The sequence below is a fragment of the Psittacula echo genome, assembly GCF_963264785.1.
Source record: "Psittacula echo genome assembly, chromosome: Z".
In the NCBI taxonomy this organism is placed as follows: domain Eukaryota; kingdom Metazoa; phylum Chordata; class Aves; order Psittaciformes; family Psittacidae; genus Psittacula; species Psittacula echo.
The window spans coordinates 12,690,240-12,703,038 of NC_137742.1; the positions used below are offsets into that span (position 1 = coordinate 12,690,240).

Genomic DNA, 12,799 nt, shown 5'->3' on the forward strand with positions numbered 1-12,799 from the left:
AGGTGAATTTCTATGAAGAACATAGCTATCACACCAAACCTACTGATGTATTCTGTGCCATTTCATGTTTCACTTGCAGTTGTCACACTTTTAACTTAGTTAATACATTATTCTTACTCTGTAAGCTAAAGCCAGCTCTTTGGATAGGAAGGCAGAGATGGGGTCTCAGCTCTACTGCCCAGTAGCCACCAATATAAACTTCCAGCTAGCTCTGAAATGGGCCACAAAGCCATCTGCTGCACATAAAAGCTTGTCACCTCCCCAGTTTACTAAATTTTATCTAAAAATCAAGACCTCTGAGCATATATATGAAACAGAGCTGTTAACAGAACATGCCAATATCTCACTAATATCTACCATATTTTAAGGTCTATTTACCCTGGCCAATATATATATATTAATCCTAATGTATTGGATCTGGACCAGAAGCTAAAACCCAGGACATCAGGCTTGAAGTAGCAGTCTGGCTAGAAGTCCAAATGCAGCAGTTGAAACTCAAATATAATCATCAATACTCAAACTCAGTGAAGGGATGGCAGACTGATAGACTTACTGACTTAAATTACTCAGTTTACTGATTTCTTTAGTAAATTTACTGGCCCTGCACAAAGGATTTCAAAAGGGGGTCTTTAAGCTATAGAAATGAAGAGTGCAGTTGAACACTTGCTCTCCTATCATGGATGACACTTCCAGGAGGGGTCAACCACTACTGCAGACTCATATGCCAGACCCTGCAATTCATCCCCAAATGAGTGCTGAAGCCTGCAATGGAAACTCAGTGTAAGTCAGGAGCCAGCAAAAGTCTCCCCTCTCATCCCACTGTACCCTGTTACACACTGTTCAATGTCAGTTAGCACATTTTTGGCACCTACATCACAGAGGTTTCTCACTGCTGGTCAAAAATATGCATGACAAATAGCGCTTAATGAGTTCAATGTGAAATAAATTAATCCAAATCACAACCTCACAGTATTGGCAGTGAATTAATCTCTTACCAGAGCAGCACAAGGAGCAGCTGGAAAACCAGAGCCTCTTTGGGCACTTGCTCCTGAGTCCTCCATTGCAGACACTGAGGGCAATCCCAGCTTTTGGATATGCTCCACTCTGCAGCAGCCAGGACTGTGCACAACCTGCATTCCTGAAATTCAGCTCCACCTTGCAGCTTTGACACCATCTGAGGAGCACCAGGAGCAGGACACACAGCTCCCACCACCCAGGGCTGCCCTTTGGTCCCCTCACAGTGCCTTGCAAATTGCAAGTATGGCACTGTGAAGAGCTCTGGTCTCAATAACCCACTGCAGAGGTGGGACACAAAAAATGTAGGGATAGCTGCAGCTCCACTGAAGTCCTGACCACCAACTCTGCTCCCAGGGGAGGAATGGGAAAAAATCCCCAGATTCTGCATGCTACATGGAGTGTTACTGGAATTATCTCCTCAGAATTCTTCCATGTGAGGGTACTGAGGCGCTGGCACAGGTTTCCCACAGAAGCTGTGGCTGCTCCATCCCTGGCAGTGTTCAAGGCCAGGCTGGACACGGCTTGGAGCAACCTGGTCTAGTGGAAGGTGTCCCCATCTGTAGCAGGGGGGTTGGAACCGGATGAGCTTTAAGGTCTCTTCCAACCCAAACCAGCCTGTGATTCTATGATCTCCAGATCACCTGACCAGGGCTGCTGTAGTTAGGCTGTGGATCATCCTGCTCCTGCCTTTACCAAAGCCAGTACGAACATAAGGAGAACTCTGCAAAGCAGCCAACATTAACTGCAGCCAGGAGACTCACCACGGCCACTGCTACCTAAACCCGCCTGTACAAGAGTGGACTAGGAAAGAATCAGTCACCTTTTATTTTCAGGCTCACACATCAACTTTACTTCCAAGCAGATGGTAAGGTCAAACTATGACTAGGCAAAAGGCAGTTAGAGGAAAGAAAAAAAAAAAAGTAATAAAAACAATACCTGATTCATAAAGTGAGAAATGTGACCATCTGGGGGAGGGAAATCACAGCCAATCTCTAAAGTCCAGAGAATGTGGGAAAACCCAACTATTTCAAACTTGCCTAGCACATAAGAATTGCTTTTGTCTGCTTTAAAAGCAGCACTGCTTTCACCACCAACGTGACCAGCAGTTACAAAAGGAGAAATCTCAACAACAAAATGCTGAACTATGTCATGCCAAAGGGCTGCTATCCCACGCCAGTGATATTCAGAGCTGGATCATGCTGCCCATTCCCATACACAGTCACATCCATGAGACAATAGCACTCATAAAAACCCATGTAAAGCCTTTTACTGAGATTTCTGGTCTCGGATCTGATCCGCCCCTTAAAGTCAAGCTTTAACCAGCTGTGCAGTTTGTTGGCATACTATCATTTTAGTATTATAACCCTTTAAACTCTCCACCCAAGCATGCTTGCGGCACCCTCCTCTACCCTGACCCCCAGGCAAAGGGGTGCTGACCCCACGTTCTTGCCCTGTATGCATGCACAACATCAAAACCCTTAGGTATAAGGTATCATACCTGTGTGGGAATCAGCAGAAACTGCCCTCAGCTCATCTGTTGAGGATTTTCCACGTGTCTGTTTTCACTTGGCCTCTTCACAGCCTTGTTAGTGGCCAAGAAAGCTGCCTGACCATAGCAGCTGGGCAAGATGAGTCAGGGCACATGAATGTCTTTTAACCTCTTTCCACCTGCGTGCAGGGAGTACTGGCTGCTTGGCTGAGTGCAGCTGGGATCAGCTCTCCCCCATGGAGGGAAAACTCAGGCATTCCCAGCAAGGTCAAACCTTCCCAATCCTCAACACCCTTCTACAGGGTTAAGGAAAAAAACCAAGCCAAAACAAATCCAAACAAAACAAAACACAAAAATGAGGGAAAAGAAAAGAAAAAGGAAGAAAAAGACTGAAAAACCCCAACGACTTTCCAAATGACTGACAAAGAAATGCAGCCATTATAGCACAAAGCATGTTGTGATAGCACGGCACATAATATGATGTAAATTGAGCACACACCAAAGCCTCGGATGGCTTTACGCTTTGCAGAGCCCAAAACTTTTGAGTTCAATAAAATAGTAAGTGCCCTGACATTAATGCAGTCATCAATGCTAAATAAAGCCAAGCACAGTTGTGTTCCTTTGATCAGTCTTTTCATAAAGGCAGTATAAATACTATTGCTGCTTTTTGAGATCTTAAGAGGCTTTTACATTTGGAAAGCGTTATAGGGACATATCAGGAAAATAAGCAGTATTTTATTTCTTTTTCCTTAGGGCTTTTTTCTTTCCCCCCTCTTGTTTTTCAAACCATAGAGAGAAAAGTTAAACAATCGATTCTCAAAGATCCAAACAATGTGTTTACATAAGGGTTTATAAATTGAAAAAGTTACTCCACATTCAGATATCCTGCACTCCTGCCAAATGTCTCTGCAGACTAATGTCCTTGGAGATAGGCTCGCACTACAGTGTTTCTGTCCAAAACATTTGAATTTTAAAAGCCAAATACAAAGAAAAAAGCCCACAGCTGGCTGCACAGCCGTGATCTCTGGCCTGAAGCAAAGCACAGGGTTTGGGTTTGCTTGGGTCAATGCTGCTGCTCCTGTGCCAGCAGCATGAAGACAGATACTGACTGAACCGCTCCTATATCCTGATTTGGAGAAACTCAGGCATTCCCAGCAAGGTCAAACCTTCCCAATTCTCAATACACTTCTGCAGGTTTAAGGAAAAAAAAAAACAAGCCAAAACAAACCCAAACAAAACAAAACACAAAAACGATGGAAAAGAAAAAGAAAAGGAAGAAAAAGAAAAGGAAGAATCAATCCTCAAGGATTTTGGCAATCTGCACTGTTCATGTGAACTCAGGGAGCATCTTGCAGGTGCAGATGTTGCTCATGCAGGCCTCCCACACTGCATGGTCCCTAGTTCAGCACAGCCTCCACAAACTCCCAGTGATTCCAACTTCCTCAGAAATATCAACCCCTGGTGATGCTGGCTGGCTTAGGTCCTTGAGCCATGCTGCTTTCTTTCCACAGGTTTTCACAATGCCCAGTAATTCAGTTAGCATTGAGAGAAAAACACAGCAAAGCATCAACTTCGATTTTTGCATCTCAAAACACGCAGGTGCGTGTGTTTTATACCAAGGGTTCTCACTTAGCCTCGTATATGCTGTGCAGCAGTCTGACCCAGCTTTATCTCATTAAACCCATTTCTGCTACTTAGTGAAAAAACATTTCCTTCTGTAACAATTAATACTTACAGCCATTACCCTTCCAATTCGCAATGCTCTACAGGCACCCTTAAATCCTTATGTCCCAACGCACTCCTGAAATAAGCTGTTTTCATAAAGGTGGCATGTTAAAATCCTACCATAAATGGAAAACAAGTTTAATCACAAAATGGAGATGTTTTGCAGTTACCATGAATACATACACCAGCCCTTATCAGGGAGTAATGGAGACTGTGACATTACTTTGTGTTTTGATCCAAGTCAAACACGGGCTACTCACCCAGGGAGACTCAAAGAAACGTAACAGCGAAAAACCTTCAGATGCCTCAATACCATTGATTTTTAGAAAGTCAGGCCCCAATTGATGCTGGGTGAACCACAGAAAAGGACACAGAAAAAGATCTGGGTTTCCCTGTCTCACCTGAGTGCCCTGCTACTTGGCTGGCATCTTACAGCACACCAAGTTCAATGCACAGGAGCACAGGAAGGGTCTGAAAAGAGCATCCAAGTCTCTGCCCAACCTGATGGATTAAGGCAGCATCAGGTGAACATGGAGAGCAGGATGTTACTTCCCCTTTATTCAAATGCCTCCAAGTTTTCATATTCTCCATCTCATTTTCTTGCTTCTACACCCCAATCATGAGTCCCTTGTCCCCAGCACCCACCTCAAGGCAGCCTGGCCTCCCCTCCAGCTGCAAAAAATACCTCCAAGCCTCAACACAGATATAAGGAGAATCTTTTCTGTTTAAAGCATGAGGGGCTAAAACACAGCTAATGACAAAAAGTAAAATCAACTGACAGAGTGTATGTAAAGTCTCCAGACTCAAACTGAGCCTAGAGGGGCTACACTGCTGCAGAGGATGCAGATAGCAGCCCCATACGCAGCAACTCAGCCTCTAGTTTAGCTGAGAAAACATCTCTCAGCAGCAAAATTTCAGAGATGCACAGCCCAGAGAGCTGCCTGCCATGCCTTCTGGGAGCTCACTTCACCCCATACTTGTGGGGAACCTTTCACAACACAAGTCCCAAGAGCTTCTTCACTCCTACCCGAGAGCGGCTTTTCTATTGTCAGTCCTTTAACAATGCTTTTTTTTTTTTCTTCCCATATTATTTTTTACAAAAGCTTTATAATCCTCTGCTTTTTTATCTGAGCGGAACCACTGTATGACAGCTTTAAACTTTTATTTCTTTAAATCCAGTACTCCCTTCTCAGCTATAATCCTCCTATTGGGAAGATCGGTTTGCAAGCCCCTGCCTCTAGGCAGCAACATCACAGCAGCGATTACAGACCCTGAAATCCATTTAAACACCCTCATCTTTTAGCTCAATGGCCATGACTTTAATTGCATGACAATAACAACAAGAAAATTAAGTGACAATCTGCAGTTCTAAAGTGGTCCCCCAACCCACGCCATTGCCAGGTTCAGCCTGCTTCATCTGCTGCTCCGGGTTCCTTTGAACTCTGGGGATGGCACATCTAAAGGCACAAAGTGACTTTGACATCAGTGTCCCATTTTCAAACTCTCCCAGGCACAGGCTCCTGAGACATTTTGGACTTTTGATCATCCTCTGGCTCAGACTGGCATTTTCTCCTCCCTCCAATTTTATCCATGACTGCAGACGTTTAGTAACTACAAGGACACACTGAAATTCTTGCATTTTCTTTGTAGCATGACATGAACAGTGCCTGTGCAACTAAACTGATGGAATTTCAGCTCTGCAAATTAGAATTTTAGCTCTAATCCTACAGAATCAGAACTCAAGAATTTACTTGTGGAGGAGTAAAAAGAGAACAAGTTACCAACACCTGAATCATAGGAAAGTCAGATTAGCTTTCTTCTCGACAAGAATCAGGAAAGGATAATTCAGTGATGATGTAGTCAACACAATTCTGCAACAGATGAAAAATTATCATCCCCCTCCCCCCCCCCCGTAAAAACTGTGGTGAAATCAGAGGAACTTCCACCATCCAGAACAAATCAATGACACCCTGAAATCAGGCAGCTCCAAGAGCCAGAGCTTTGGTCAGCCTACTGCAGACATACGGGAAAGCTGCAAAGTTCAGCTCAGGATCCCATTAGTCCCAGTCTCTTGCAGAAAACACAGAGTGGAAAAAAGCCCCTGTGGAATTCCATGTCTTCAACCTCCTCCACGGTACAGTCCAGTCCCAGATATTTTCATTTCCATAATCCAAATAATCCTTCATCACTGCAGTGTCATTTCTAGGCAGCACCTGGCACAGCTGTGCTGCACAACTGCAGTGGCAGATGTACAAGAAAAGGCTTTCTCACAGGCCTTTCTCCCTGCATTCTTGAATAGCCAGGCATCAGGGCTTCCCATGGCTGGAGAGCCACAGTTTCTCCAAGCTGTACCCCAACCTGCAAAATACCTGAAATCACTATAGATGACAAGCAAACACTAGCTTGCAATCCCTTAAAGTTACAGCTTTGCAAAGATTTATATATATATATATATATAAAAATAATTTTATTTTTTTTTTGCTACTGATTTGCACTGAGGTTTTTCCTCACAGAAAACAGTTAATAAGTGGAGGGAGAAGATAGCATTCCTTTAAAAAAAAAAAAAAAAAAACACACAAAAAAAAATCTGGAAAGGAAGCGCATGAGATACCAACACAATCGTTTGAAAGCTCTCTCCCAAAGCACATAATAAGAGGAGCCAACTCTCACTTTAACAGTACTGCCCATTTGGAACAACAGACTAAAAACTGGAGGATTATTTGGCTTTCTTATTTGTATTTCTCTTCTTGGTCTAAACTCTCATTTTGTTTCCTTTGGTAGACAAGAAGTCTCACTTTGTATTGCTTACCTGACCTCATTCTTAACTACATAGCAGACAGCTGCATCCCTTGTTGAATCTCTTCCAGATGTCCCAGCAGCAAGTACCAGCAGCAAGTACCAGCAGCAAGTACCAGCAGCAAGTACCAGCAGCAAGTACCAGCAGCAAGTACCAGCAGCAAGTACCAGCAGCAAGTACCAGCAGCAAGTACCAGCAGCAAGTACCAGCAGCAAGTACCAGCAGCAAGTACCAGCAGCAAGTACCAGCATCACTCCCTACACACACACACCCCCCAGCAATTCATTGTGATAATTAATAATCTGTCTTCAGAACAGACAGTAATCAATGAGACCTAATGAACATACACAAACCTTGTATGTCACAGCCATTGTCACAATGATGTGGCAAAACGGCTCCTGATCATACAAATGGGAGCTGGGAATGCTATGATAGGGAGATCTCAGATACACCTATGCTGTAGGCTGAAGTGTCCAAGCTAGCTTTGTACATACAACCACAAGTGTATGGACTTGCCCACAGCATAATTTACTCTGCTCTTCAGGCCATGGTTTAGCAAGAAAGGAAATTTAATGCCATGAAGCAGGGTTAAAATTGTCCCAACCACATGATGCAAAGGGCCAAGCAGCTCTTGCCAGGCTAACATATCCCACCCATAAATAAATAAGCTGAAAAGTTAGCTATATACAGAGAGACATAAGGCCATGACATCAGGTATCATCTGTCCTTGTGCATATGGTATTATGTACACCTTTATGCCTTTATGTACAATGCAATTTACGTATAATGTAAATTATGTACACTGGCTAGTCTAACAAACATCCATGCCAGATCTGCATCAAATTGGAAGTGCAAGGTGACCCAGGAAAACCTAGATCCAGTATTACTGGATCATCAAAACCTGCCACAGACAGATCTCCCACAGCCTTAATGTGAGGAATCACATATTTACCGAAGCATTTTTACAGGACAAATAACAGTAACTCCAGATTAGGTCTCTAGATGCTCCAGGAACGGCACCTAACAATCCAATCCAGGACACTAAACCACTGCTACTCAAAAATGTGCTCTCCTGACAGCACTGTCTCTTCCATATAGACATGGAAAAATCCTCTCAACATCATTTATTCATGGCCTCAGTTTGACCTCAGCAGAGAGCTCAAGTAAGAACTAAGGAATCTGAGTCTTTATTTTCAAGTGTTAGAAAGCAATCCAAATATTGCATGGGGGTTTTTGCACATCTCAGGTTAAGTAGTCTCTTGTGTACAGCTTTGCCCCTCTCACACAGCAAATTCAGCTGAAAATTAAACCAGTAGAGACCTATTTGAATCTAATTCCAAAAGCAACTTCCATAAAGAGATGCTACAGGTAAGCGGAAGGAAATAGTTCACTCCCCCCCATTTCTATATCAGAGTTCAAGGTGAACTTTCAATTGGGAAGAGACATCTGCAATTTCTTTACCCATGAAGTGAAGCATTATTTGTAGTGCCTTCAGATTTTGTTTGGTATGCCAAAGTTATCAAGCATCACCATGCAAAGCGCCACAGGGCTGCACATTCTTCAGCTCTGCTCCTTGTCACCTCATTCCCTATGCCGACACTCAGCAACTGCAAAACATCCTTGAGGTAAGACGCAATGACTGATTTAAAAGCTTCCACCATCAAACAAAGGATCTGCAATGAATACAGAAGTGAGGAAGCGATTAGTATTGCTGAAGAGGTGTTGCCATTTCACACCTGAAACCTCCAGCTTTTTATTTGATTGTCAAATCGGGTCTAGGCAGCTTCAGTCAAAACATCTTTGTGCTTGTACTCTAAATATCAAGCACACATAACTAAATCTAACACTTAACAAAGCCCTCCCTACACTTTAAGCTAAAAGTATAATCACAGTACACCTGGCATTTAAATAAAATAACCATTAGCACAGGAAACACCCAGCATAAAAGTACCAGGTCAAGGAAAAAGAGATGAACACAGAGAAGCAGCATGGGATTGGATTTAATGCCATGTTTACTAGGGAACCGCTGTGTTGAGAAATACAGGGAACTTCCTCTGGCAGGCCAAGCTCAGTTACAGGATTAAAAATGTAGGCTGTGGCTAAAAGGGAGATTTAATTATCTGTCTTAATTGGACAAGGAGGAAAACCAGCTTCAGCTTCAAGAAGGCAGCAGATTACTTTAGCAACAGGTAGGACACCTACAGATCTGTTAAGAGTTGAAGTGTTTCTCATATCTCCCATTGAATCACACAGGTATCTATTCGTTAAACACAGCAATGGAAATGGGCACTGGAATTTAAAAGGAGAAGCATGTTGCTTGAGATGAACTGGATTAAATTATACAAGGTCTACAGATTAGCATGAATTAGCCTCTACTGTCAGCAAGTCCTGGCAACACTCCGACCCACCATCAGTGAACAGCTCCATAAAACTTCAAGTCACGTTCACAATTATTAACCAAATCACATATAGAACTGGCACCAGCAGACAAACTAATCATACAAAAACTACCCTCCTTAAAGCCAGCATTATGCCCAACCCTACCACTGACTCACAAAATGCCCTGCAGCAGGTAATTTCATGTTTTTGTGCCTCAATAAAATAAGAATAATACCTTCTTGCCTTTATACTAATTGCCACTTAAGATCTATAGATGAGAAACACTATGAAAGCGATTAGAAATAAATCACATCATGATATTCACAGGCCGAAATTCCCTTTGCTCAACACTCAGCAGTGAATAAGAACACTTTCCTCTTTAGTTTAATTCAGTTTCTTGTGGCTATTTTCACAACAGCCACACTTACTTTCACAGTCATTAGGGTTTCCATGATGTCATTCTCACCAGGGCACACATTTCAAATAAGCACATGCCTCGGGGAAGTGATGGGAAGTGCATGCACCACACAGAAGTGGGTACCCCAGTGGACCCAGAGCTATGAGTTGATGAGAAACAAACAAGTAATTTGCCAACAAACTGGGCTCGGCTTTCATCCCTTCTTAATCCACATATTAAAATGGATTACCTAAAGCTTGATGCATCCCCATGCTTCATACAGATCACCAGCATTACCCCTGTTGTGCCATGGAGAAACCTGAGATGGGACTACAGTGACTACCAAAGGCCATACAGCAAAACCATGGCAGAGCTGAGAGCAGAAGGATTAGGACAGCCTCAGTCAATGCCACCATGGTGCTGTGCCTACATGCTTTTACATTCCCAACCACGTTCCAGGATGAGAGTGCATGCAGCTGCTCCATCAGCAAACCAGGGAAGTGATGCAATTAAAAATTACAGCCTCCTCAGGGATGTTGGAGAGACCCCATCCCTGGAGGTTTTCAAGATGTGGTTGGGCAGGGTGCTTAAATAATCTCATTTAGGCTCTCTTTCCTATGAAATGCTGGACCAGGGGACCTTTCAAGGTCTCTTCCAGGCTGAGCTATTCTGTAAAAAAACCAAGCTGGGGGTGCAGCACAGAGGATTTGTTTTCAGCGGTGTGGTATCCTTGACCTGTTTGACCATGTTCCCACACAAGCAGTGGCAGCAGCACAAGGGCAGCATGAGAAAGCATGGCCACAACCATGGGAAAGGGAGGAGAAACACGACATTCCTGTTTCCCTCTGAAAGGCTTCAGCAGAAACACTGTGTGCTAATCCATTCCTGAGTTTCTACAGGAAAATAGTTAAGTGAGCAAAGGGGCCTCAGTACTGCTTTCGCCAAGTGAGTGTTCTTCCACTTGTGCTTGCAAAGATGAATCACTGCCTCCTACAAGCTGTAATTTACTGGGAGGACATCACCTGGCTCTTCATGGTACGCAGATGAAACCAATGCCTCCCCACTTAATAGCTTGTTTTTCTTCAAACTCAAACCTGGTTGACTAGTAGGATCTCACAAGGATTACCAAACCTGAAAGGCAGATTTAGTAACACTTGTTACCTGGCTGAAACATTACCCATTGAAAAACAAGACAACTCTAAAGAAGTTCCTTATATTCAAAAGCATTAGTCTGTTCCTGTTCCTAACTAACTGAAATGACCCCATTCACAAGAAGTAACGTCTTTGCCAAGGAAACCTTTATTGCCAAAGGTCTCAATGTGGGCTGAAGAGGCATGAGTCAAATTAGATGCAACAAAGGAACATCAGCTAATTAATGGGATGCACCTAGCTTCCCTCTCATAAAAAAAAGCAAAATTTACATTATGAAAAAGAAAACATTTAGATTCAGGCTTTAATAATGCAGTTGTCCATGAGCAAGTGCCCCAACCACAGAAAGCCAGGCATGACCTCTTCTAACAATTTTTTTTTCCCTTTTTATTTTTAATTAAAGACTGGGCACAAGAGCTCACCTGCACACAGTCCCTCTTGTGCATACGTGCATGACTGGTGGCACACCCAGCTATCACCTCACCGATCAGACCTGCGGGGAATTAGGTCTAAGAACACGCAGTTCATGAATTACAACAGCAGGTCCAGGCACGAGATCAGCACTGAGCTTCCTGACCCAACCACAGGGGCACTGGCATTGAGCATGTGCTGCAAAGCTGCTGAGATGTCCTAGAAAACACAGACCAAACCCTGGCTATATGGGTGACTTACACTGAAGGCATTCCTGGTGCTAGGACAGGTGAGAGCTCTGTGCTGGCAGAGCACATGAACAGTTTTTGGTGCTTACACACGCTTTAATGTGACTCTTGCTCAAACTAAACAGTTTCCATGGGTAGAGGAGCAGGGGACACTGTGCCTTATTTCCTATATTGTAAAGAAGATCAAAAACACTCCCCAAGTTTAATTTCTACACCTCATTAATCCAATGTGAACAATCAGGTACTGTGATGCTGAGAACCACACAGATGTGTATCAGAGCTCCCTATGGCGTTTGAACTGAGGGAGAACAAAATCTCACCTCAAAGCTTGGGCTAAGTGATTACATGTTTCAAATGTCATTCAAGAAGGTCTACAGTGCCTTTTTATACACAAGGTCAGAGTACATAGAAACAACTGCCCTTCAGACCTGATAATCTCTCTTTCTGCATACCCTATAATTTCTATCCCTTTCTCTTTACAATTTTCCTCTATTTCTGCTGCTGGTTCAGAGATCAGAAATAACCAGGATATTTCAGACAGTTCAGCTTAGATCAGCTAATTCATTGTAGCTTCTGGGCTAGAGGATTCACTAAGGACTAGAGAATTCAGAGATGTCATTTGTGAAAGGCACTTTGTATTTATTGTATTCATACAATAAGCTTATTGGGTGTTTCCCCAATGGAGAGGCTATCAATGGAGATCCATTTTCCCGTTACAATACAATGTCATTTGTACAATGTAAGTGTAGACAGTTTGTGTCACATCATCACATATTTACCGAAGGAAATTAAGGGCATAGAGGAGAGAGTAGGCATGAATTCTCCAAACACAGTGCTGTCCAGACAGTAGAAAACACAGAAAATACTGTCTCGTGTATTTGGAGCTGAGCCTTTCTGAATAAATTAGCATTCCGGCAGTGAGGACACATGGAAGGAAACTTTGCAAAGTGCCAAAAACGACTTGTCTGAAAAGAATTCAGTAAATAGATTCCAGTGTCTGACAAGTGTAAGCTGCACTGAATATTATCAGAGAGAGCAATACCTCCTAACCATGTGGACTGCTGTGTTAAACAGCAGCTTCAACCAGCTGAAGTCCAAATCAGACAATCTGATGGGTCCCAACAAGGAGACACAGCAATGGCCATGGTAACAGATGCTGCTGAACTAGATTACTCAGAAGTTGTTGC

At 43.2% G+C, this 12,799-nt stretch overlaps 1 protein-coding gene across 1 annotated transcript in view; it reads right to left on the reverse strand.

Annotated features, from left to right (window-relative positions):
• Nucleotides 1-12,799, reverse strand: part of PDZD2 (PDZ domain containing 2) — a 140,063-nt gene that overhangs the window by 84,450 nt on the left and 42,814 nt on the right. The gene's annotated exons all lie outside the window — the stretch shown is intronic.